The sequence below is a fragment of the Populus nigra genome, chromosome 2, assembly GCF_951802175.1.
Source record: "Populus nigra chromosome 2, ddPopNigr1.1, whole genome shotgun sequence".
NCBI lineage: Eukaryota > Viridiplantae > Streptophyta > Magnoliopsida > Malpighiales > Salicaceae > Populus > Populus nigra.
The window spans coordinates 33373005-33386282 of record NC_084853.1 but is presented as its reverse complement, the minus strand read 5'-3'; the positions used below and the strand labels follow the sequence as shown (position 1 = coordinate 33386282).

At 32.8% G+C, this 13278-nt stretch overlaps 1 pseudogene; it reads left to right on the top strand.

Annotated features, from left to right (window-relative positions):
* The window catches only part of LOC133682294 (uncharacterized), a 107529-nt pseudogene that overhangs the window by 33556 nt on the left and 60695 nt on the right, over positions 1 to 13278 (top strand).

Sequence of the window (13278 nt, the reverse complement as noted above, 5' to 3'; positions counted from 1 at the left end):
TGGAGTTTTCTAGGAATTTTAAGAGGGGCCAATTACCTGATATTGAAATCGTTTCTTAGAAAAGCATGGAGTTTTCTAGGAATTTTAAGATAGGCCGGTCACCTGATATTGAGACCGTTTCTTAGAAAAGCGTGGAGTTTTCTAAGAATCTTAAGATGGGCAGGTCACCCGATATTGAGACCATTCCTTAGAAAAGTGTGAAGTTTTCTAAAGAATTTTAAGAGGAGCCGGTTACCTGATGTTGAAACCATTTCTTAGAAAAGCGTGGAGTTTTCTAGGAATTTTAAGATGGGCCGGTCACCTGATATTGAGATCGTTTCTTAGAAAAGCGTGGAGTTTTCTAAGAATCTTAAGATGGGCAGGTCACCTGATATTGAGACCATTCCTTAGAAAAGCGTGGAGTTTTCTAAAGAATTTTAAGAGGGGTCGGTTACCTGATATTGAAACCGTTTCTTAAAAAAGCGTGGAGTTTTCTAAGAATCTTAGGATGGGCAGGTCACCCGATATTGAGACCATTCCTTAGAAAAGCGTGGAGTTTTCTAAAGAATTTTGAGAGGGACCTATCACCTGATATTGAAACCGTTTCTTAGAAAAGCGTGGAGTTTTCTAAGAATATTAAGAGGGGCCAGTCACCCGATATTGAGACCATTTCTTAGTGAAGCGTGGAGTTTTCTAAGAATTTTAGGATGAGCAGGTCCCCTGATAATTGGACCATTTCTAAAAATAAAAAAAAAACATGGAGTTTTTCTAGATAGGCAGGTCACCTGATAGGGAAACCATTGTTTAGGAAAAGCATTGAGTTTTAGCATGATCAGACAATTTATCTTTACAACATTTACTACGCGAAGCACTTGACAAGTTTTGCTTCGTAAGCATTGTAAAGAGGGGGCATCTGTTCCTACTCAATTTTGGACCCCACGTGCTAGAGATGGTGTATGCCTGTTTTTAAACCGAGTGTAGGAGTGTAGCTCATGTTTGCTAGAAAATTGACAAAAGCAGAGGAGAAAGAAATATTTTTTAAAAAACCCTGTTTGGAGCCTATTTTCTACTATTTTTTTTTTATCCTTCCCCGTTACTACCAAAATCATCAGGTTTTCTTAGGTTGATCAGGAGTCTTCATAATGCTAAATTTGTTTTTTTATCTGGTCTTTAAGGTTGAATAAATCCCTCAGACTTTGCATAAAAAAATGGTTATGCTGTTGTCGCAATTGTTTTGTTCCAACTTAGGCTCTGATTCTGACTTGTTTTTGTACGATATCTAACCATCCTAGGTATATTTTGTCACTCATGACATGTTGAAAAATTGACCTACACCTTTATTAGGTCTTAGGGATCATTGTTCTTAGGGCAGATTCTCAATTAGATTTGGATGCTTAGCATTGTCAGATCAAGAACCTTATTGACCAACTAGATTACTGCCAGATTCTATTCTCTAAAATGATTTTATCTCACTTCGACTCCTTCATCAAAGTTATAGTCCTAGACGCGTAGATGATTTTGGGCTTTTGAATCGCTTGATTTCGATATCAGAAGCTCAAGATATTCCTGTTTGAATATCTAACGTGAAGGTAGAGAATTCTACTGCGAGAAGGATATTGACCCGAGTCTGCACTAAAAAATTTCTATTTTTGGCCTAGTTTTTGTGATTTTTGTTCTTAGTTCATACTCTCAGTCATATCAGGATTCTCGGCATTCGTCAGTTTTTGAGTTAGACTTGGAAATCCCTCTTGACCAACTAGATTACTGCTAGTTTCTGTTCTATAAAACGATTTTATCTCACCTTGACTCCTTCATCAAAGTTGTAGTCCTAGACACGTAGATAAATTTAGGCTTTTGAATCGCTTGATTTCGATATCAGAAGCTCAAGATATTCCCGTTTGAATATCTAGTGTGAAAGTAGGGATTCCTGCCGCAAGAATGATTTTTTTGCCCAAGTTCGCAGGACTGATTCAAAGGATTTTTTTTACTAAGGACTGAATCGAAAAGTGCTAAAATGAGGGATTGAATTGAAGAATGATATTGAAAGCTGGAGAGGGGGGTTGGATCATCATAAATGACAGGATTTTTACCACACCGAATAAGGAAAATAGGACCTTGTAGCTGCACCCTCTAGCTGATTTATTTCTTTTTTTTCTCTACTATTTTTTCCTTTATCATCACGCCTGATTTTTGGAGCTGAAGACCACATTTTTGTTGCCTCATTTCAAAGGGAGCAGCTGGCCCTATGGAAGGAAAGAAAATAGCCACATCCTCCTCTAAAACTAGAAAGAAATCAGATGTAAAGAACCAGCACAAAATCAGAATATTGCAGCTTCCTTTTGCGTTTTTTTTACTGCAAATCAGTAGGGATTTACGTCCCAGGATTAATGCATTAAATCCTTCCTAAATAGAGACATATTTAGACTATATATAAGCACTTCTAATGACCTAATGGGGGCAGCAAAAAGAGAGCAAAAAATAGCAGAAAGAGAGCTAGAAAAATAAAAGAAAAAACACAAGAGAGGCAGAGTAAACAAAAAAAACGTAGAATAGAGGGAGTTTCTTGTTTGCATTCTAGTGTCACCGTAAGGGAAGAAAAGAAAAAAAAACAAGACGGAGAGGGAGCTTTGTTGCTAAACCTTGACAGCCACGTTTGCTTGGTTTTATTTCATCCTCTGCAGAAAAGAAAACAGTGAGACCTGCAGGTAAGTCTTAATTTTCTCCTCCTTTTCTGCCTTTAAATCTTTTGTATCTGTTTTGTTTTTTTTTTTGTTTTGCACATTCATTTTCAATTTTAGATTGTACAATGCCTGTTTGCTTTGTGTTGTTCCTGTCGTGGTTTTGAGTTTTGGATAGGTGACTATGTTAAGCTTTGGCTAGCCTCTGTTATTTTTTTTTTATCTCCTGTCTTTCGCTGTTGATAGAATTAAGGAACCGGGGAAGGGGGCTTTTGTTTTCTTCATCAGCAGCTCCCTTTTCTGTTCGTGTCCTTCCATTTTATTGAAATAGCCAGCCAGGTCTTGCTTTGGTTTCATAGTCTATGATATATATGTGTTATAAAGCCATGTCATCCCAAGCTTTTCTTTTTTTGTATGAAACTAGCATGACAGAGTTAAGGAACCGGGGAAGGGGGCTTTTGTTTTCTTCATCAGCAGCTCCCTTTTCTGTTCGTGTCCTCCCATTTTATTGAAATAGCCGGTCAGGTCTTGCTTTGGTTTCTAGTCTATGATATATATGTGTCATGAAAGCATGTCGTCCCAAGTTTTTTTTTTGTATGAAACTAGCATGGCAGTTTATTTTGTTCTCTTGGATTGTTAAAAAGAAAATAGGTCACGAGTCATGGTCATATGCAGTAGGATTTTGATTTTAAAAATTTCAGTTTCAAAACTTTGGCTCCCTCATCCATACGTGCTTAGTCCTTTCCAGTGTACAGAATTTTAAGCTGATTTGGCTTTGAATGATTTTTGTTACGAATGGTTTCAAGTTTCTTGTAGTTCTTGTAATATGAATGATGGCTTGCTACTTTCCATTTTGGTGTTTACGTTTAATTGTGATGCTATGTGTTTCGATAAAAAAAAATTTAAAAGTTTTCTTGTGTGTTGGATACGGCCAATACCCTAACATGTTTTGAATTCCTTTATATATATATATATATATATATATATATATATATATTTGAAGTTTCGAAAAAGGTGTTTTCGCATGGATTTTGTAAACACAACAAAAAATTTATTTTCTTGCATTTCTGGATTTTACAACATGTTTGTAAAACTCCAAAGGGTATTGGCCAATATTCCAAAAAATATAAAAATCTTATTTTAGGGGGAATTCATCTATTATTCACCGCTAATGTTTGGATAAAGAAATCCTTAAAGGATGAATATCCAAAATATTATTGGGAGTAATAAATCCGCACACATCCTTGAAAGAAGCCTTGATTATAATTGAGGACATTTCAATTTTTTTTTACGGTTTACGAGTTGTGAGAGCATAAAATACTAAAAATAGGTTTTTTTTTTGTGCGCCCTAGATTTCTAAATTTTTGTCCCTCCTCCTTGCGATTTACAAGTCGCAAACTCTTGAAATACTAAGGGAAAAATGAGCTTTCAAAGCACATGGAATCTCCTTGGATTTCTATCCTAATAAATTTTATTTGAATCAAATCTAGGAAAACTGATGGGATTAGAAAAAACCAACACCATAGCAATTATAGAGCAAACCAAACACCAAGCAGCTTACCTCAGGCTAGGGGTGCTAAAACCTTCCCTTTACACAACCAGTCCCTTGCCTTAGAATCTATGAAAGACCAGTTATGGTTCCTAGTGACCAAAATACTAGGTGGCGACTCCCTTTACACAAAAAACAAAGACCCCGAAATCAATCGAGGGGTCGCCGCGCTCCGCCGCGAGGGTGCGATAAACACCACCTTTCAAAAAGATACTCAAATTCTTACCTTCAAAGATGGTTTTTTTTTTTGGAGGAAGACAAGTCTAGTACTTAAGGAAGTGCAAAGTTAACCTAAGTTTGGTGAAATTTGGGTTTCAATTGTTTGATGAGATGTCTTTCTTGCAAGTGAATGACTAATGTATGAAGAGATCTAGACAAGAGACAATTTTTGTTGTCATTTAGTGTATACAAATCATAGCTCAAACCAATTTTCAGAAGTTTACATAGCAATTCGATCTATGGATTTCACACCAATAACCCTTTGAGTCTAAAAAAAGAGGAAACCTTCTCGTCTAAATAATTTTTTTATTCACATAATATATTTTTATATATTTGTATTATATAAAAGAATTTTTTAACAATAAATTTTTTTCTTTATTTTAAATTAATATTTTTAATTTTTTTCCTCTTGAAATTTTTTTTCAAAATAAAAGCATTCAGAAAAATTATAATTCTAATATTGCCATATTAAAGTTGATGGAGCTCTAAATAAATTCTTTATTCACATAATATACTTTATATATTTGTATTATATAAGAGAATTTTTTTAACAATAAAATCCATTAAAAAAATTCATAAATAATATAATATAATTGTGAAACCCTAGAAATTTATAATTTAAATATACATATATGTAAACTTTCATGTAAACGTAAGACTGAAAGCGATATAATCTCAATAAGTGATGAAAACCAAGATAAGAAATAATAGATAAATAATGATATATAATGGAGGGGATGGCCTCCATAAAATAAATTTTGGTTTTGAATTCATAAGTATAGAGAAACTGGTAACTAATTTTGATGGATAAAATAATGAGGAAAATGATCTAAGGAATAAGTGAGATAATAAAGAATAAATTAGAATAAGGGATATTGCAATCAAAATGGCAAGACTGAAGGTGCAAGCATCAATTAAAAATCAGGGACGCTACTTTGAAATGATAATAATATTGGATAAATAAATAATGGTGGAATTTTAAAATGAATATATTCCAAAATAATAAAATGACCTTAAAGGTTTAGAATGATAATTGATATGATTTTATGTGAAAATTGAACAAGAAAATTTGGATCGTTGGTGAAAAGTCATGAACTAATCAATTTTATATTAGAAAGTAGAGCTCTCAATCCAATCATTGGATCGCGATGAAAATTTACATGAAATCTATTAATATGTTTTCCTATCTTGATTAAAGATCTCATCCCAATCAGAGTTCGATAAAGACTAGCGATTTAAGCAGAAACAAACTGGATAGTTTACATGAAAAATAAAATAAAAGACATAAAGGCATAAATGAGGGACAAAATTGTAATTAGGGGTAAATATGCCTCTAAAACAGCAAAGAGGCCACCAGTTCAAAAAAAAAAAGGTGAGAGACAATAGAGAAAATTCAGCTAGAGAGAGAAGTGCAAAATTTAGAGGAGCCAATAATTCTCCGATGGCTATATCTCTGGAATCCACTGTTGGACTATATTGATTTTTTGATATATTGTTCTTATCACACTCCTCTACTAACTGACGGGAGGGATTTTAAGGCACACAATGTGTTTTTCAGAAAGCATCATTGGACATTTCCTAGAAAACAAAAGGAAATAAACCTGTAGGGCAGTTTTTGTCATCGGTTGATTGCTCTCTCTTCCACCGTTGGATCATGTTTATTTTTGGATATGTGGTGCATCTAGATGATGCCTTCATTCTGGATGGTGGAGATTGGAAACCCATGCTTTGGCAAGGGTTCGTACATGTTGAATAGTAGCTCGTCAATTTTCAGTTTCACTCAGTTTTATTCAGGTCTAGGGAGCTCCAACCGTTGGATTATTCTGATTTTGAAATTTATTGTGCACAACTCTAAGCTCTATATTCTGACCGTTGGGTTTGGAAATAAAATCTAAGGTGGATGATGTATTGCCTTTTGAATCGATTGCTAGTTTTAGCAAAATTTAGAAAGCTTGATTAAATACATGTTTTGATGAAATTAGAATTGTGTGGGTGTTAGGGTTTATGAAAGATGTAATGGTAAAATATGTTCTTGTTATTAGTATTGTTTAGATTAATTGTGTATTCTTTATATAAGGGGAAGAATTATTACTGTCGCACGTCAACCACGCAACGTCCGTTTGGCAATTTTTCGTTTCGTTACTTGATTGGTTCTTGGGTGTCGCCACCTAGTATTTAATTGAGGGTTACTAGGAAACCAGGGTGTACTGGTCTTGTCAGAGATTCACGGGTAAGGGACTGGTTGTGGTTAGGGAAGGTATTAGCACCCTTAACGCACCCTACTTGAGGTAAGCTGCTTCATGGATTTGATGTGTTAAAGAAGTTTTAAAAAATTTGTCTTTTCATTGGATATTAGAAATACGACTTAGGTGTAAGTTCATAATTCTTGACCGTGATCAAATCAAAATATTAAATTCTTCTTTATTCTTTGCAATTTTATCATAAAAAAAAACATCCATAAAACAAATACAAACACACACATACACATACACTTTTACTATATATTTTTTTCTTTTTTTCTTACACACTAAAAATTATACAAAATTCAAAAACTGAACAAAAATTACATTAAAACACTTTAAAAATTACAAAACAACCTCTAAAACTCCGGGAATTGCAGGAAGGGTTATGTGAAGCCTCAGGGACAGGAGGAACAATGGCAGGCAGACTTCTGGAGCCGCAAGATAGTGGCGGCGCATCTGCTACATGCGCCACCACCACTGGCGGCGCGTGGGTCCACGCGCCACCGCCAAAAAAAAAAGGCAAGCAGGGGTCAGTCACAGCTTGCTCCCCTCTTCTCTTTGGTCTTGGCCGGATACTCTAAGTCAACTAAAGGGGAAAAGGACTCTGGTTTTGGAGGTTGAGAGGCTGACAGTAGGGAGAGATAGCCGAGAGAGGGAAGATGACGGGGAGATGGGGGAGTGCAGATGTGGTTGCTCTGGTTTGGGAAAAGAAGCTGGAAATGAAGGCTGTGTGTTGATGACCGGGCTGTGGGAGAAGGAAGGAAAATGAGGGCTGGTCTTCTTCGTAGTCGGCTCCAGGGAGAACTAAAGGAAGTGAGGGGTTGGTCTTGGTTTTTTCGCTGAGGAGAAGGGGCTGGCCGAGAGGTTGTGTGCAGGGAGGAGATGGGGGCTGCGGCTTTATTTTTTAAGAGGGAGAACGCCGACCTGTTTTTTTTGGCTGGAGAGGGGAGCCTAGTGATGTAGTGTGAGGGAAGAGAGACCTGGGGGGCGGCGGTTCTCTTCTTTTTTGGCCAAGTGGGGGGCGGTCGGGTGTTTTGGAAAAGATGGGTTTGTAGGGTTAGGGTTTTTTTTTATGTTTTTTTTTAATGTTTCAAAACTGCCCCCCTCCTCTTGTGTGAGTTGTGGACCCATATTTATTGGTAAAATGTTGCTTGGGCCTCAAAATTGGTTCCTCAACTTTTTTTTTTTTGAAAATTTTGATTTTTCTTGTATTTTTTTAAAACGAGCAATATCAACGTCGACTCAATGAGGAAAATCAATGTTTTTAAAAATGACACGTGAAAATTCGAACGTGTTCCAAAGACATTTGAAAATTTAAATTCTTTTTTAGACGACGTTAAAAATACTAAAAACGATGCAAATATATTAAAAAACATATTTTTTTGGATTTTCGTTGTTTTTCGCTATTTTTTGGATTTTTCAAAATTTGTATCAAAAAGGTGGTTCAAAAAATGGGTAACAACAATTATTGTGTAAGAATAGGAAGAAACATTGTTATATGAACATGTTATAGGGTGGTTTAAAACGACATTGTTTGAGTATTTTTTTTAAAAAAAGGAAATGAATTTGAGAATAATTCAAAAATGGATTATGACAATGACAATAACAATAAACTTATCCAAGTTTAAGTGTGTCTGACTGAACACTAGGCTCAAGAGCTTTGGGCTCCTCTTAAATGGCAGACCCAAAAGCCTTGGGTCTGGCTGCATTCCGAACCCATTAGCCTAGAGTCTGGCTCTTGGCCCAATTGTCATGGGCCAGGTTTTGCTACAAGACCCAAGGGACTTGGGTCTACCCTCTACCACTCTAAAGCAACTTGAGTCTGACATGTCCTTCCAAATCCAAGTTAATAATAATACAAAAATTGATTTTATTTTTCAAATTAAATATATATTTTTTTATAATAATAAAATTAATTTCAAATTTAATAATATTAAACTTATCTGACCTCAGTTTTTATAGTTTTCAATCCCCTCAAATAAAACTTATTGTTTTTCTTCGATAATTATAATATTTTTCTTCAAATTTATTAACTTAACTTAATAACAACAACAACAACAACAATTTTACCCTTGAAATCAAATCTATGTTTGTTTTTCAAAATTATTGATATATTTTCAAAATTTCTTAATTATGATATTAATAATATTAATTATAATAAAAACAATAAAATTTATAACACATAATAATATTTTTAATATTAACAATATTTATTATAATACAAATAATAATATTTTTAATATTAATATTATTAAAATTAAAAATATTTTTAATATAAATAATAATATTTTTAATATTAATAATAGCAATAAACTTACCTAAGTTTAAGTGGATCTGACTGTAACACCAGGCCCAAGAGTTTTAGGCCCTCTAAAATGAGGGACTCAGAAGCCTTAATCCATTAGAGTTGGGTGAGGACACAAGATCCAAGAGCATTAGGTCCTAATGCGGACCCGTTAGCCTAAGGTTTGACTCTTAACCTAATTGTCTTGGGTTAGGTAGGGCTGCAATATTCAAGGGCCTTGGGTCTGCCCGCTGCTACTCCCAAGCAACTTGGTCCTCGCATATCCTTCCAGCCCAAAGTTAATAATAATAAAAATAATTGATTTTACCCTTCAAATCACATCTATGTTTTTTTTATACTAATAAAATTTGTTTCAAATTTAATAATATTTATGGTATTAATAATAAAATCAAACTTATCTTACCTAAGTTTTTATAGTTTTTAATCCCCTCAAATAAAACTTATTGTGTTTCTTCAATTATAATAATAATTTACTTCAAATTTATTAATTTAATAATAATAAGAAGAAGAATTTTACCCTTCAAATCAAATATGTGGTTGTTTTTTGAAAATTAATGATATATTTTGAAAATTTCTTAATTATGTATTAATAATATTAATTATTATAAAACAATAAAATTTATAATACAAATAATAATATTTTTAATATTAAAAATATTAATTATAGTAAAAATAATAATATTTATAATACAAATAATAATACTTTTAATATTAATAATAACAATAAACTTATCCAAGTTTAAGTGGGTCCGGCTACAATACCAGGCCCAAGAGCTTTGAGCCCCTCTTAAATGGCGGGCCCAAAAGCCTTGGGTCTGATTACATTACGAACCCATTGAAGTTGGGTAAAGATGCAAAACCCAAGAGCATTGGATCCTGACGCGAACCCATTAGCCCAGGATCTGACTATTGACCCAATAGTCTTGAGCCAAGTAAGACTGCAAGACCTAGGGGACGTGGGTCTGCCCCCTGCCATTCCCAAGCAATGTGGATCTGACATGCCCTTCCATACTCAAGTTAATTAAAATAAAAATATTTGATTTTACCATTCAAATCACATATATGTTTTTTTTATAGTAATAAAATTTATTTTGAATTTATTAATATGAATGAATTTAAAAATATTTATGATTTTAACAATAATATTAAACTTATCTAACTTAAGTTTTTATAGTTTTTAATCCCCTCAAATAAAACTTATTGTATTTCTTTGATAATAATAATATTTTTCTTCAAATTTAATAATAATAATAATAATAATAATTTTACCCTTGAAATCAAATCTATGTTTATTTTTCAAAATTAATGATATATTTTCAAAATTTCTTAATTATGATATTAATAATAAAAACAAAACAATTTATAACACAAATAATAATATTTTTATTATTAAAATTAAAAATATTTCTAATACAAATAATAATATTTTAAATATTAATAATAACAATAAACTTACCTAAGTTGAAGTGGGTCGGGCAACAATACTAGGCCTAAGAGCTTTGGGCACCTCTTAAATGAGGAACCCAAAAGCCTTGGGTTTGGCTGGAATTTGAACCCATTATATTTTGGAAAGGATGTAAGACCTAAGAGCATTGAATGTTGAGGCGGACGCATTAGCCTAGGGTCTGACTCTTAGTCTAATTGTCTTGGGTCAAGCAGGGCTGCAAAATCCAAGGGACTTAGGTCTAGCATGCCCTTCCAGACCTAAGTTAATAGTAATAAAAATAATTGATTTTACCCTTTAAATCACATATATGTTTTTTTTCGATAGTAGTAAAATTTATTGCAAATTTAATAATATTTATGATATTAATAATAATATTAAACTTATCTTACCTAAGTTTTTATAGTTTTTAATCCCCTCAAATAAAACTTATTGTTTTTTTTATAATAATAATATTATTCTTCAAAATTATAAATTTAATAATAATAATAATAATTTTACCATTGAAACCAAATCTATGTTTTTTTTTTCAAAATGAATGATATATTTTTAAAATTTCTTAATTATGATATTAATAATATTAATTATAATAAAAACAAGAAAATTTATAACACAAATAATAATATTTGTAATATTAACAATATTAAAATTAAAAAAATATATTACAAATAATAATATTTTTTATATTATTAATAATAATAAACTTACACAAATTTAAGTGGGTCAGACTGGAACACAAGGCCCAAGAGCTTTGGGCACCTCTTAAATGAGGGACCTAAATGTCTTGGGTTGGCTGCAATCCAAACCCATTATATTTGGGTGAGGACGCAAAACCTAAGAGCATTGGATGTTGAGACAGATCAATTAGCTTAGGGTTGGACTCTTGACCCAAAGGACTTGGACTAGTTAGGGCTACAAATCTCAAGGGACTTGGTCTTCCTGTAGTCTCTTTCAAGCAATTTGAGTCTGACATGCCTTTCTAGATCTAAGTTAATAATAATAAAAATAATTAATTTTATGCTTCAAATCACATATATGTTTTTTTTCGATAGTAATAAAATTTATTTCAAATTTAATAATATTTATGATATTAATAATAATATTAAACTTATCTTACCTAAGTTTTTATAGTTTTTAATCCCCTCAAGTAAAACTTATTGTTTTTCTTCGATAATAATAATATTTTTCTTCAAACTTATTAATTTAACAATAATAATAATAATAATTTTACCCTTCAAATAAAATCTATGGCTATTTTCAAAATTAATGATATATTTTTAAAATTTCTTAATTATGATATTAAAAATATTAATTATAATAAAAACAATAAAATTTATAATACAAATAATAATATTTTTAATATTAATAAGAATAATAAATTTATCCAAGTTTAAGTTGATCTGACTACAACACCAGGTTCAAGAGCTTTGAGCCCCTCTAAAATGAGGGACCCAAAAGCCTTAGGTATAGCCACAATCCGAACCCATTAGAGTTGGGTGAGACGCAAGATCGAAGAGTATCAGGTCATGACATGGAACCATTAGCCTAGGATTTGACGCTTTACCCAATTGTCTTGGGCCACAGAAGGCTACAAAACCTAAGGGACTTGGGTCTGCCCCTTGCCACTCGAAAGCAACTTGGGTCTGACAAGTCCTTCTATACCCAAGTTAAAAATAATAAAAATAATTTATTTTACCCTTCAAATCATATCTAAGAAATCCGAATCGAATTCTATCCGATTTTTATCTGGTCCACCTGACGAGCCAACCTCCATCCACAAATCCGGATCGAATTCTGGATGGGTCAAAGTATCATCCCCATATCTCTCCCTCAACCGATTATTATAGGTCTCCTGAAAAAAAAAAAAGTAATCATCATATTCAATACAATAAACATAATAACTTACAAAATAAAATGGTTGAACAAACATACCACGAAATGCTGAGCACGGTTATCAACGAACTGTTGCGCCCCCTTCTGGCGGTCTTGACTCCGCACATGCGTCTCCACAAACAGCTCCATCGGGCTCGGCTCACGTCCAAGAGACGCAGCCTATAATGAAAAAAGATATATTAACAACAACTGAATTTAACGATATATTTTTAAAATTTCATAATTATGATATTAATAATATTAATTCTAATCAAAAACAATAAAATTTATAATACAAATAATAATATTTTTAATATTAGCAATATTAATTATAATACAAATAATAATATTTTTAATATTAATAATAACAATAAAATTACTCAAGTTTAAGTGGATCTGGCTGTTACACCAGGCCGGAGAGCTTTGAACCCCTCTTAAATAACGGATCTAAAAGCCTTGGGTTTTGCTGCATTTCGAACCCATTAGAGTTGGGTGAAGACGCAAGACTCAAGAGCATTGGGTCCTGACGCGAACCCATTAACTTAGGGTCTGACTCTTGACCCAATTATCTTGGGTCAGAAAGGGCTACAAGACCTAGGGGCAAGTCTATATATATTTTATTGCTGTTTGCATTGATCAAATCACACTATCTTGCTGCTTAACCTCAAGCATTACTTAGTTGTAAGAAACTTGACCGACTAATTTCACAAATACATGGAGGATAGGTCGTTCTAGCAAAAGATACTGTATGAACATTTCTTTGCAAGCTTACACACACACTGAATCTCCCTAATTTACTAGTAAAAAGATGATGGCTTCACCATTTTAAGTGAGAAACTTATAAAATAGAGAGAAAAACCTTAACCCATCTTCATTATTTCTTTACGACTTCATATTCTAAGTTTGCAAGTCATAAAAGAAAAGGCAAAAACCAATGAAGTGTTGGTTTAGTAGTTAGGCACCGTTATATCCCTGCAATGGTGAGATAT